This window comes from Ursus americanus, chromosome 9, assembly GCF_024610735.1.
Source record: "Ursus americanus isolate L20-20 chromosome 9, mUrsAme1.1.p, whole genome shotgun sequence".
Lineage (NCBI taxonomy): Eukaryota > Metazoa > Chordata > Mammalia > Carnivora > Ursidae > Ursus > Ursus americanus.
The window spans coordinates 4,064,053-4,076,805 of record NC_142135.1 but is presented as its reverse complement, the minus strand read 5'-3'; the positions used below and the strand labels follow the sequence as shown (position 1 = coordinate 4,076,805).

Below are 12,753 nucleotides of genomic sequence, written 5' to 3'. Positions count from 1 at the left end.
GGAAGAGGAGGACAAGGGAGGGCCAGGGAAGAGGTGTCACTTGAGGCTGGGGTTGGGAAGGGGGTCGGGGCACTTCCATCGGGATGGAATCTGGGGCCTGCCATATCCCGGAGTGAGGGGAGAAGAACAAGGAAGAATCAGTGAAGTGTCCTTTGGCGCTTAGGGACGGGAGCATTTGGGGGCATTTCATTGGGGCCAGCTCAGAGGAAGAGTACAGAGGGCATTTCATTGTTCTTAGAGCAAAACAAAGGTTTTAAAAGGAAAAGCAGCATACTCACTAATAAGAAGACTGCAAACGTAGTGAGTTCAAGGGAGAGAATTAAACATGCCCACCGTGGATGAACATTACTGTCGCATACCAGGCTCCGTGTGGAGTCCTCGTCCTGCAGGGCCCCATTCTGACCTCCTAACAACCCCACACACTAGGCATAATGAGTCTGACACTGAAGACAAGAAAACTACATTCCTTAATAGTAGGATAACTTGAGTCCTTCAGAGCTGGGATTTGAACCCAGAGTTTTTAGGCACCAAGGATGAGGCTCAAAAGCAGAGATTCTGCATCAAGAGAAGTAACTGCAGAGTGTACTATAAACACCACGAAGGCGAAGACTTGTGACCTGTTCTGTTCACTGCCGGATCCCCCACACCTGGAGTAACACCTAGCACGTAGAAGATTTAGGAAATGAAGGAAGATGGTTGTGCCACTGTGTGAGTCTGAGCTTCTTAGGAAAGAGGGCGCAAGTAATCCTCTAAGAACCACACATATGTAAGTGCTTTTGGAACTCTTCATGCAACTTCGCAGCACATCACTTCATTAATCCCCTACATCAATTGTGCAAAGCTGAGTCTCTATTTTGCCACATTCAGAAAGAGGATGGGGTGCTGGAAGGGTGGACTTACCTGCCAGGTGTCCTTCAGCTACTTAGTCATAATAATATCAGAGCCAGGATAGGATCTGTACAACACGGCAGGAAGAACGAGATTCAGTGGACTCTAGGTCAAGTTCTGGGCTAATACTGCCCAGGAAAAAAACAAAAAACAAAAAACGAAACCCAAATCACAGGCAGTATTTGGACTGACAGCTTGGAGGATGAACATGGCCTTCCAACATCTCAAAGCCTGCCCCATCAAGAAAGGTTTCCCTGATATTACCCAGAGCCGTATGCTCATGGGCTCCTAGTCATTTAACCAGATGTATTATTATTTTGGGCAGCAGACCACTTCTCCCAGCCCTGGCTTCTTCATCTGTTACATGGGATAATAATAATTCCCAGGTGGGGGTGTGCTGATCTGCTAAGTCGCACAGCACCTAGTCCAGGGCCTGGTACTCTGTAGGGACCAACCAGACCCCAAGACTTCCACGCCGCCCACTGTCTCCCACAGAAAACTTCATCTGACTGCTCAAGCCCACACCTCTCCACCAAGGCTTCATCACTTTGCCTGTCTCTCCCCTGGCAGGAATTTGTGCTGTGTCCTACCTGCCCCAGGGGCCATAGTCTCACTACAGAGATGACATCATTTGTTTGCCTCCAGGATGCCTTCTCTTCATCCTCTTTGGCCCTCAGCCCCACTGAGACAGCACTGAGCTCCAGCCCCTCAAAAACCCCATAGTCTTTGCAAAAGAGGGAAAATGATATGAAGGAGGAGTCAGGCCAGAAAAGATAGAATGGGGAAGCAGAAAGCTAATAGGGAGAGCAACAAATATAGCAATAGAAATCCAACAGCGAGAACAGAGAGAAATACAGGTTTAAAATAAATTTTGAAAGCCTCAGAGACCTTCAGGAAAATATCAAAAGGCATCCCAGAAGGAAAAGAGAAAACAAGACCAAAAAAATTTGAAGAAATAGCCAAAATTAACCAAATTTGGTGAAAGGCACAGGTTTACAGATTCAAGAAGCCCAGTGAACTCCAAGTAGGATAAACAAAGAAAACCACACATCGGTGTCAAACTGCTGAAAACCAAAGAGAAATCCCTAAGGCAGCCAGAGAGAAACAAGATATCACCTAGAGAATGATGTGAATACCTCTTCCTTCTAATCATAAACAATGGGGGCCAGGAAACAGTGCAATAACATCTTTAAGGAGCTTAAAAAAAAAAAAAAGACTGTTAACCCAGAATTGTCCATCCACAGGAAATATCCTTTAAGAATGAAGTCAAAATACATTTTTACATGAAAGAAAACTTGTTTCCAGTAGATCTGCACAGAATATTACCAAAGGAAGTTCTTCTTCCTAGAGGGAAATGATACCAGATGGAGTCTTAGGTCTTCAGGAAAGAATGAAACACATCTTGGTAAACAACTGGGTTTATATTTATACAGAATGCAGGGGTGGGAGCCCTACTATATCTCCAGATAGCTCACCTGCGTAGCTGATACAAAAGCCAGATGGATGGTGGAAAACAGTAGAATGTTGGAAACTGAGTAAGGTGGTAATATTAGCTAATGGTACCGGATGTGATATATTTACGAGAGGAAACCAACACAGCATTTGCTGGGTCAAAAATTGCACCTGGGGTGCACAGACCGCACCCATTCCTGTCAGTAGCGACGTTCAGAAGCGGTTTCCTTCACATGGCTGGACAGCAGTATGTCTGTAGACCCTGTGTCTGGTCTCCTGTCATCTGTCCTACTGCATATTGAAAGGACTTCATCATTCTGATGCCCCCAGTATATCTCACTGCTCCATTGTCCCCCCCCCCCCCACAGTGGGGACATGCCTCAGTAAGGTGCGTGAGAGAGCGTGGGAGATGAACGCCACCAAAGTTCAGGGCCTTCCACATTAATAAATCTCTGGCCCTGTGATTTGGGCACAGGACTCTTCCCGCTACAATGACAGATAAGCTGCTGAATGTACAACGGTTCTGGGAAGGAGACAGCCAGGCAGGACATCTTCAATTTCCCCATCCGGACGCACCCACCTCCACCCTGCTGTCTGGTTTCCAGTTAGTTGGTCAGGAGGTCAGAAGGGAGGAAGGTGAGGACCTTGCAGGCTCACATCATGGAGCTACTCTCTACAGTTCCAGTAACTGTTCCCAGACACACGGACAGCTCTCCACCATTGCTCATCCAGAATGCCACAGCTTCCCTGGTTGCTTTCCCTCCACCAGACCCACGCTTTCCAGAAGAGTCTATAAACAGCCCACTAATATCTCAAATTGAGAGTGCTACTTCCTGCAAAGGCCGAACGGATATACCGTGTGTATTCTCCACTGGATCTGCTCACCATCTCTGCTCTGACACAACACTGCAGGCACTGCCTATGGACAGGTCTATACCTATCACGTCTATGTACAGGGTGTGCATAAACTCTGCAGCCCACAGATGTGGCATCTATGGGTACTTCCTATAGAATATGTATGGCATACCCTTGGAACGACATGCACAGTACGCCTGTGCGGGGAGAGTAATACACGCACATATACACACCACATATACCGATACATAGAAAGCATATACAGCGTACCCACAGCACCCCTGCAGTCATGAATGGATTTGTCTACGCGGTATGTGTGCATGTGCATGTGGACTACGCTCAAGGCACCAGATGTGTGCACACGTATGTGTGTGCTGCAGGGAATGCTGGTGCGTATTTATAAGTCACCAGCACACATCATAGCTGCGAGTTACAAGGATGAGAAGAGAGGGAACGCACGTGCACCAGACGTTGGGAAGACGCCTCTCCTTCCCAAGAGGACAACAGGTACAAATCTCCAATGTTCTCACAGAACCTGTGTGACAACTCAGGCCCGGGAAGACTGGTTTTTTTCATCTGTGAGTGGATGAATGCACTCTGGCTTCCCTGGGTTGGGAGCCGTATCCGTGTGTTCCAACGTTTTCCATTCAGATGTGTCCAGACCGTTGACTGTGTTCCAGGACCTGTGCTTGTCACGGGGGATCCACAGGGACTTCTTTCCCCCAAATCTTCCCAAGGGGCTCCAGCCAGCCAGCCCATGACCAGGGCCCTCCCAGTGCCCAGCACGAGGGGGGCCTTACACGGAGGTTGAGGGCATGGGTGTCAAGGCCATGGAGGACCCCCAGGGGCAGCTGCCTGTTCTCCTTGATCATTTCTGTCCCCCAACCCCTGCTTAGCACTTGTCCTGGGAGCTCAGGAGCTATGGCTCCATCCCCATCCCGGTTTTCTCACGAAGGCCCAGGCTCCCAAGCACCTTCCTCCTCTACCTCTGAGCCCTGCAGGGGCAACACAACCTCAGGAATCCCATCTAGGACTAGACCATTCGTCCTTCCATCATTGCAAATGAGTAATTCATCCTTCTGGCAAAGCAATGTCTAACAATGATTTACACCGGGCTCAGGAGGCCTGCACAGGGCACAGAAGAGCTACTGCACCCAGGTCGTCCCAGAGGGATCCCTTTGAGGGGCTGCTCCGCCGCGCCCCTCAACTCACTGGCCGCAAGTGCAGGATGAGGCTGAGAAAAGGAGGGGAGAGAGGCTTGTAGCCGCCCTGCAAGGGATGGGACTGTCCTTCCCCAGCCCTGGGCCTGGCACCCCTGCAGGTGACCAGCCCTGACCAGCATGAGCACCGCCCTAAGCCCCACCAGCTGGAGAAGGCGCAGGCCACCGGCCCCCGGCTGCAAAGCTCCCTGCACACAGGAGATGCAGCGCCTCGCTCATCCATCCACACCAAGCTGTGCCCCCCCTCCTTCCTGCTGACTTTTCTGCATGTGCGGGGTCAGGGACAAACTTACTCATGGCCCCAATGCTGGCCCGGATAGGCTGCTCGGGTGGCCACTGGGGGCCAGGTCCCTGGGGGTGGGGACTGCTGACCAGGATGGTGATTGCACTGACAGTCTGAAAAGCCACCCCCTGGTGCTGCGCCCCAACATCAGGCTCCCTGACCTCCAGGGCGCGGGACCTCAGATGAGTCACCCAGGAGTCTGTCTGAGGTGCTGACCCACCCACCTTCCCCCGCCTGCCTCCCTCACCCCTCAGCACACAGCACCTGGTGTCGCCCCAGCCTCCCGACCCCTGCCAGGGCCCTGCTCCCTATCCTTCCACCCGGCAGTGTCAGTGCAGTGCCGTGGGGCTGGCCAGGAGGGAGCAGAGATGCTCGCAGGTTCCCGGCCCCGCACTGGAGCTGACAAGGACACAGATCTGAATCAAATTCAAGGGCCCTTGCTGCCATGAGGAGTAGGGTCCTTGTCAGAGGGACCCCAGCTCCTGAGACCCAGCTTAGCTCCCCTGAGTGGTGGGGCTGGTGCTTGGGGCCCAGGAAGGGTGCCAGAGGGGGCCAGGGGTTGAATGCCCACTACGGCCCTCCCCAGGCCAGGCCCTGTGCGGGTTGCAGGAGAATCAGAGAGGACAAAAGAGCGGACCGGCAGCTCCGGGGAGGCGGAGCAGTGTCAGAATCATCGGCTTGGCCTGTACGTGCCCAATGCTGGGGAAGCACAGAAGAGCGCCCAGCTCAGACTGGGTCAGCCCGGGCTTACCGCCTCTCAGGAGCCTCCAGAGTTTTGATGGATGAACAGGAGTTTGCTCAGGCTGCCCACCACTGCTGGATTCTGACATTACTCTGTGCATCAGCCCCTCTCCCCGGGCCTGGGCCCTCTCTGTCAGCAGGTGGCAGGGCCCAGAACCAGGCCTGAGCCCCGGATCCTGGCCTCCCCACCAGGAGCGCTGAGGGCAGGGCAGGTAGAGCGGGAGGGCAGAGCTGGTGTGGGTGCGTGTGGTGACGAAGCTTTAGGAGAATGGAAAGGAAGGCCCTGTGCCCTGCCCCCCATATTCCAGCACATGAACCCCCCACTCCTGGAGGGTGCTCACGTGCTAAGCCCAGAGGGGGCTGGGGTATTCTAAGAGCTACAAGGTTATCCTTATGAAGAAGGCATGAAGGCGGCCCTGGAAAAGGCCGACCGTCCCCATAATCAGAGGGTTAAAGCGAGGACCAGGGGCAGGCATGCCGCCCCAACTCCACACAGCGGGCCAGCAACAAGCTTTCGAAGTTCCAATCGGAAAAGGACAAATGGACTATAAAAACAATAAACCCCGCTTTGAAAAGCTGTCTGTGGACTCTGCGCTGCCACTCCTGGACATCCCAGAAGGACACCTCAGTTTTCCCATCTGTGAAATGGAGCAGAGATGAAGCTGGAATGAGAGGCTCTCGTCAGATCCCCAGGGCCCCTCCCTGCGACCATCTGTGTCGCCAAATTCTTGGGTGGAAGCCCTAGCCCCCACATGATGATACCTGGAGGTGAGGCGCTGGGTGGGGGAGGGATCAGGGCTACATGAGTTCATGAAGGCTTCGGGATGCGGTTAGTGTCCTTCTAAGAGAGGAAGGGACCAGAGCTCGCTCCCTCTCTGCCATGAGCAGACACGGTGAGAAGGGGGTGTCTGCTGCCAGGAAGAGAGCCCTCCCTCAACCCTCCCCCAGCCCTCTCCCAGCCCTCAGTATGCCAGCACCTTAACCTTGGACTCCCAGCCTCCAGAACTGGGAGAGTACCTGTGGTTTAAGCCCCCAGTCTGGGGTATTCTGTCACTGCAGCCTCTGAGCCCAGGCCACGCTGGAGCTGAGCCCCCACCCCAGGCTGGCACGCGGATGCTGGGTGCAGGCCTTCCAGCCCCAGGTGCCCCTGCACGTCCCAAGCCAGTGAGGCCTAGGCGTGATGGAAAGGACCAGCCACCTGCTCGCTCTGCGCCCACCTCCCATCTCCAGACCCAGGGTGGGGGCTGGGGGCCTCCAGGGCAGCCCCACCCCCAGACTCCTCTCTCACCCACAGACACTGACCGACCCTGCTGGAGAGTCCCAGCTGAGGCCACCACGGGCCGGGCTGTTGGCAGGGGGGTCCTCTCCTCCCTCCGTCCCCCTGCCTCCTGGCCAGACTGTGAGCTCTGAGGGCAGTACTGCCCACCCCTGATGCACCTCTGCGATCCCAGAGCACGGCACAGGGGAGGCATGAGAGAGGCACACAGAGTTCAGACGGATGCATCACTGTGCGAATGGCTTCTGTCTTCCGGACACTGCCTGGGAAGTCTGGCCAGTCCTGAGCCCACTGCTGAGCCCAGCGTGGCTGGGGGGAGTGGTCAGCTCTACCCAAGACACCACATCATCCAGCCTGATTTCACGGCCCCATTAGTATACTTAGCCAACCTCCCTGATCTGCCCTGGGAGAGGCTCGCCGAGAAGAGGCCCACATCTCCTGGCTGTAGCTGGGCAACAAATAAAATGGACAGGGTCCTGCTTTCCGAAGGGGAGCGATACAAGGAAGGAGGCTCATAAAATTAATCATTTCTATTGGGTCTGGGGCTCCCCGAAGAACCAGCTGTGGCTAGAAGGCAGCCCTCCCTTGCAAGATGCCTTCTGCTCCTTGCTGGCTCCTCCTAGATTTTCCAGAAGTCGACAGGCACCAGGTATGAGCAGCTACCTAGACCTGCTCCTATTCTGGACAGTGTTTCATTAGAGATGCCACGAGTGTCCGACAGGCTCTCTCCACTGGGAAAAGTCAGGAAGGCAGCTGGGGCCTGTGGGTCACAGACCAGCCTCGCTGCTGACACTCTAGTGCTCAAGAACTGTCTGGGGCTCCCTAGAGCTCCCTGGGAATCTGGGCCCATCACCACTGGCCTAAATGACTGTCCCAGTCTTCCGGAGCACTACACAATTGGCAAAGCTTCCCTGCTCTGGAGTGCCCCTCCCTGAAGTCTGCCCTGTTCCCTTGGCCAGAAGAGATTGACCTAGCTTTGAATTCCCACTCCAGGATACCACAATGGAGTGGACAAGACTGGTCCCCAGCATGGGGCCGACTCAGGTTGGAGCCCTGATTCTGCCCCTTAGGGACCTTGGGTGGTCACTTCCCTCCCCAGGCACCCTCTTTCTCTTCTGTCAAGTTCAGGGGGGCTGGGCTGCTCCTTGAGCAGCAGCGGCCGTCACAGCTAGCGGCTGGGTGAGGGTGGTCGTGGCCATCCCCTCCGGCCCACAGCCACCTGGGCTGGGGACAGACCGCCCCACACAGGGAAGGAGGTGGCTATACACAGGCCCTGGGCAGTGGGAACTCACTGCTGGAAGAGAATGAAATATTTATAAAGGACACACAAGGTTTTTGTGCTGATAGGAATTAAAATAGCACACTTTCCATTAAAGAATGACTCAGGGTGGCTTTGAGCAGGGAGGTGCCAGGGAGGGGAGCTGCCCTCGGCCCCTTCTGCTTCCCGGCTGGCTCCCCACTTCAGTGTGCAACAAGCATCCCACTCATCCAGCCTCCCTGGCGCTGGCCTTGCTCAAGCCCCCGAATGAGCTCCGCATGATTATTAAGACCCAGGTGTCTGCAAACACCAAAAAGGAAAATGACTCATGGGGCCACGGGGGATGGGGAGGCGGAGAGTGGGCACGAAGGGTCCTCAGGAGGTAACTGGGTAGGATCAGTAACTCCCAAGGCCTGCATCTGGCTCCATCTGCCACGTACTGCCCGTGACCTTGGGAAAGCCACCTGGACCCTCTAAGCCGGGGCTTCCTCTCTGTAAAGGGGACTACAGAGTAAAGCAGTCCCTTCCGGGTACTACAAAGCTTGTCCGTGTTCATCTGAGAGGGATGCCCGTTGTTGCAGCTGCCCCAGGTGGGGTCGTCCTTCTCTCAATGTAACAGAACCGGGTACCACCATGTGGCCTTGGCTCATGTGCAGGTCTCCCCATTCATTTCTTTTTTTAAGATTTTATTTATTCATTTGACAGAAAGAGAGAGAGGGAACACAGCAGGGGAGTGGGAGAGGAAGAAGAAGGCTGCCAGTGGAAGAGCCCAATGCAGGGCTTGATCCCAGAACGCCGGGATCACGCCCTGAGCCGAAGGCAGACACGTAACGACTGAGCCACCCAGGCGCCCCAGGTCTCCCCATTCGAACCCTAAGAGAAGAAGGTGCTTCTTATGGGCTCTGATTGGGTCGCCAGCCGAGCCCCGAACCAATGAGACTTTTGCTCTTTCCTGCCCAACTAGGAGGGTGCTAGAGTGTTTTGTCCAGAGCCAGCGAAGTCATTTCAGCACCACGAGGATGAGCGCAACTACAGAGAATTCCCTACCCTGAGAGACAGGGTGTACCACTTCACCCCCGTGTCTGAGCCCAGCTGAGAGTCAGCCCTACGCACAGTCAGCCTCTTTCTCACTAAGCCTTTTGGTTTCAGCCACTGGTTTGATCATAACTGATTAACACTCAACCCGCCCTACACCTCAGCACGACTGCCAATAATGAAGAGGGGATTTGTATGGATAACACAGCCCTCTGCAGTTCCCACGCCCTGCACCTGACGCGGCTTCTCTTACAAGCGCCTCAGATCCGTCTGCAGGGACATGGCGGGGGGTGGTGAGGGAACCAACGTGAGGGTGGACGGTGGCCCCGGGACAGCCTGGGCCTCTGAAAAAGCGGCTGCAGCCCAGCCGGGCAACAGGGCACAGGCCAGGGCGACCCAACGTCCTGATTTTTAAGGAGAAGCTGGAAATATCAATTTTTTTAAAAAATGTGGACTCTAATTGGTATCTAATTAGACATTTTAAAATGTGGCACAGGCCAAACAAAATAAAACAGGCCATCTGTTTGTCTAAAACAGAGGTCGTGATGCTCCGGAAATGGCAGAAAAGGAGACAAGAACCAGAGGAGAGAAGGCGGGAAAGGGGGAGCAAGTGAGGGTCAGCGAGCCCCACGACACGCGCTGCCCACCACCCTCCGTCCGTGGCCGGGAGCCCGCCGGGGCAGCAAACACTGGTCAGGCCACTTCACAGATGCATAAACCAAGGCAGCAAGAAATGCCATCGCCCCATGGAGGCACCTTCCCCAAGTGGGCTGGGGCCAGCCCTGCCCCCACACAGACAGGAGAGCCACACCGAGGCGGGCACAGTCCTCCTGGGTAGACCGAAGCCCCTCCTATAATCCCCGTGGGGAACTCCACTCCAGAACACGTGAACCCACTTCACAGATGAAAACACAGGCTTTTTGCCCAGGGCCCTCGGGTTCCCAGTCCCAAGCCCTTAGCCCTTCTTGGAGCCATGAGGAGGCCCCGGTGACTTGACTATTCACAGGCTTGGCACCACCCTGTGTTCTCTGGAGGGAAATTTGGCAGATTTGGGGTTTTCTTTAATTAAAGAACAATTCTCTCATATGCTTTTTAAAGTATTATTAATTTCCCAAATAGTCCCCTTGTGGTTTCCCTTCATTTTATGTCTTAAGGGGAAAAGGGAACCTAAAAAATTATTTTTGAAAAATATACAAGCCTCCGAGGCACGTATTTCTGACAAGAGCTCACGCCAGGCCTTCCTCCTGCTCGGCGCTGTGCGAGGGCTGGGCGGGCCGGACGCGGGGCGCCTGGGGAGGGCACAGCCCGTGCTGGCCACGGGGAGCCTGCCGATCAGCATGTCAACCTGGCGCCCGCTCCAGCGCCTCTGCCGGATGGACACGTCATCTCCTCGCTGGTCTGCGGTCATCCCTCAGGAGCGCCTCTCAGACCACGGACGCCCGGAAGCCCTGGCCCAGACCCTTCCTTCGTGATCGCAGGATCTAGTCAAATGACATGTTATTATTCCTATTTATGAATGAGGAAGCAGCCTGGGCAGCCCCGTGTGCGTCCCCCTTAGTCCCCAAAATGTCCCTGCAAGGCGGGCCTCAGGGAGCCCCTGGGGGAGCAGGTGCATGCAGGGGTCCTGCTGCGGGCCACCCGCCCACCCAGGCGTCAGCGGGACAGTAAGACTCAGGGCTTTACGGCTGGCTCGACGGCTCTGTCTGCTCTTAACACAGACCCAAGTAACGAAGACATACGTTCTTTAAAAATCATTTTTAGCAGTTCTACTCTTAGGTATATAGCCCAAAGAGTTGGAAATAAGTAGTCAAACACAGCAGCACTATTCACAACAGCCAAAAGGGAGAGACAACCCAAATGTTCACCCATGGATGAATGGATAAGCAAAACGTGGTCTACCCCTACGATGATGGATTATTACTCGGCCTGGAAGAGGAAGGATATTCCGATACATGGTAGGATGTGCGTGAGCCTGGAAATACTATGCTAAGTGAAAGACGCCGTTTACCAAGGACACATACAGCAGGACTCCTTTATAGGAAGCGCCCAGAACAGGCAAATCTGCAGAGGCGGGAAGCAGATGAGAGGTTGTCCGAGGCTGGGGGTGGATGCCTGATGGGTCGGGGTTTTCTCTGGGGATAATGAAATTGTCTTGGAACTGGACAAAGGAGGTGGCTGCACAATTCTGGGAATGTACTAAATGCCACTGGACTGAAGATGTTAAAATGTGAATTTTAAGTTGTAGGAATTTTACTTAAATGAAAAAAGTAAAGAAACCCCTGTTTTTAAAGCAAAACTCTTCTTTCTTTCTACCTGAGGATGAGGGAAGTGAGGAGTGGGGAAGGCCTGGGGTCTGTGGGTTCTGGGAGGAGGCGCTGAGCTGGTCTGGGCACAGGAGCTCAGGGGACACCGAGGCCACTCTGGAGAAGCCCAGGTTCTTGGCAGCACCGCCCTCCCTGCGGGCCTGCTCGGGAGGGGTGCGGGGGGCAGGGGTGCAGCCTTAACACTGGCCGTCCATCTGAAGACCACTGCCCTAGTCGGCACCCACAGTCTCTGGGCTCCCTTAACCAACCCCCACGCGGGCTTCTGGACACAGGTGATAGACATCTGCCCTGAAGCAGCCACAGGACACCCCGCTCACAGAAAGCCCCCGGCATGCAGCTCAGAACACGGCCTGGGGAGCGGTCAGGGCACAGTGGCACCCTCTGACGCAGGGGTGAGGACCAGGCTGGGGGCGGGGGGTGGCCCAGCCAGCTCCCTCTAGCCACAAGATGGCAATGCTCTGATGAGGCACCCACCGGGGTCCCAGCTCTGACCCGAACACGATGGACACCAGAGGCACGATGAGGTCAAGGTCAGCCCTGGCCTCTCGAATACCCTGGCCTGGACCACAGAAGCATGGATCCTGCTGCCCCTGGGAGAGGCTGGGGCCCTCCACCCACCAGACCACTTTGCTTCTGCCACGGAACAGGGACGCGTGCAAGGGGCTGAGACTGGCTAGAAGCCTCTGTCCCTCCGTGCGTCCCTCCAACCGTCCCTCCGTCCCTCCACGTCCTCACACTGGCGGGCCCTCCCTGGGGCCGGCTCCATGGACAGCCGGCAGCGACCGAAGAAGCACGGGCGCCCTCTGGCGGGCACTTGGCGGCCGCAGAGACCCCGTCCTGCCGCAGCCTGCGTCTCCCTGGGCCCGCGTCCAGGGCCTGGGCAGCAGAAAGCCATTCATCTCCCGTAGGGATACGGCCCTGTGCTGAGTTTCTCATCAGAAGTCCCCATCAGTCAATGGCAGTGCTGACGACAGTGAGTAACTATCCTAACGCCACTGACCACAACCACCGCGGCGGCCGCCGTCGGCTGGGCCAGGAACAGAGCTAAGTGACTTAAAAACTCGTACTGTATGGTGACTAACATAATATAATAAAAAAAATCATTAAAAAAAAAAACTCCCTCACTGTGGGGGAGGGGCCGCCCTCCCAGGTGAATGCTGTTATCCCCAGGTGGGTGGGGAGACACACTTTAAGCCCCGCCCCCCAGGCTCCTGCCACAGGCCCCTGACACCGCCACAGAACCCCAATCCCACTGTGGGGACGGTGGTGCCCGCACCTTCCAGAACATGCCGGAAGCCTGCCTTTTCCTTCCCGCCCCCGGGGCCCCTCCCAGTAAAAGCTTCCCGCTCTTCCTCTCTCCTTTCCTCCTTACCCACAGTACAAAATTCCCCCCCCCCAACAAAGAAACTAGAAGAAAATTT

The 12,753-nt window shown here is 55.2% G+C and overlaps 1 protein-coding gene across 1 annotated transcript in view; it reads right to left on the bottom strand.

The window, feature by feature from the left end:
• KCNK9 (potassium two pore domain channel subfamily K member 9) overlaps positions 1-12,753 on the bottom strand; it is an 88,900-nt gene that overhangs the window by 13,325 nt on the left and 62,822 nt on the right. The window lies entirely within an intron of this gene.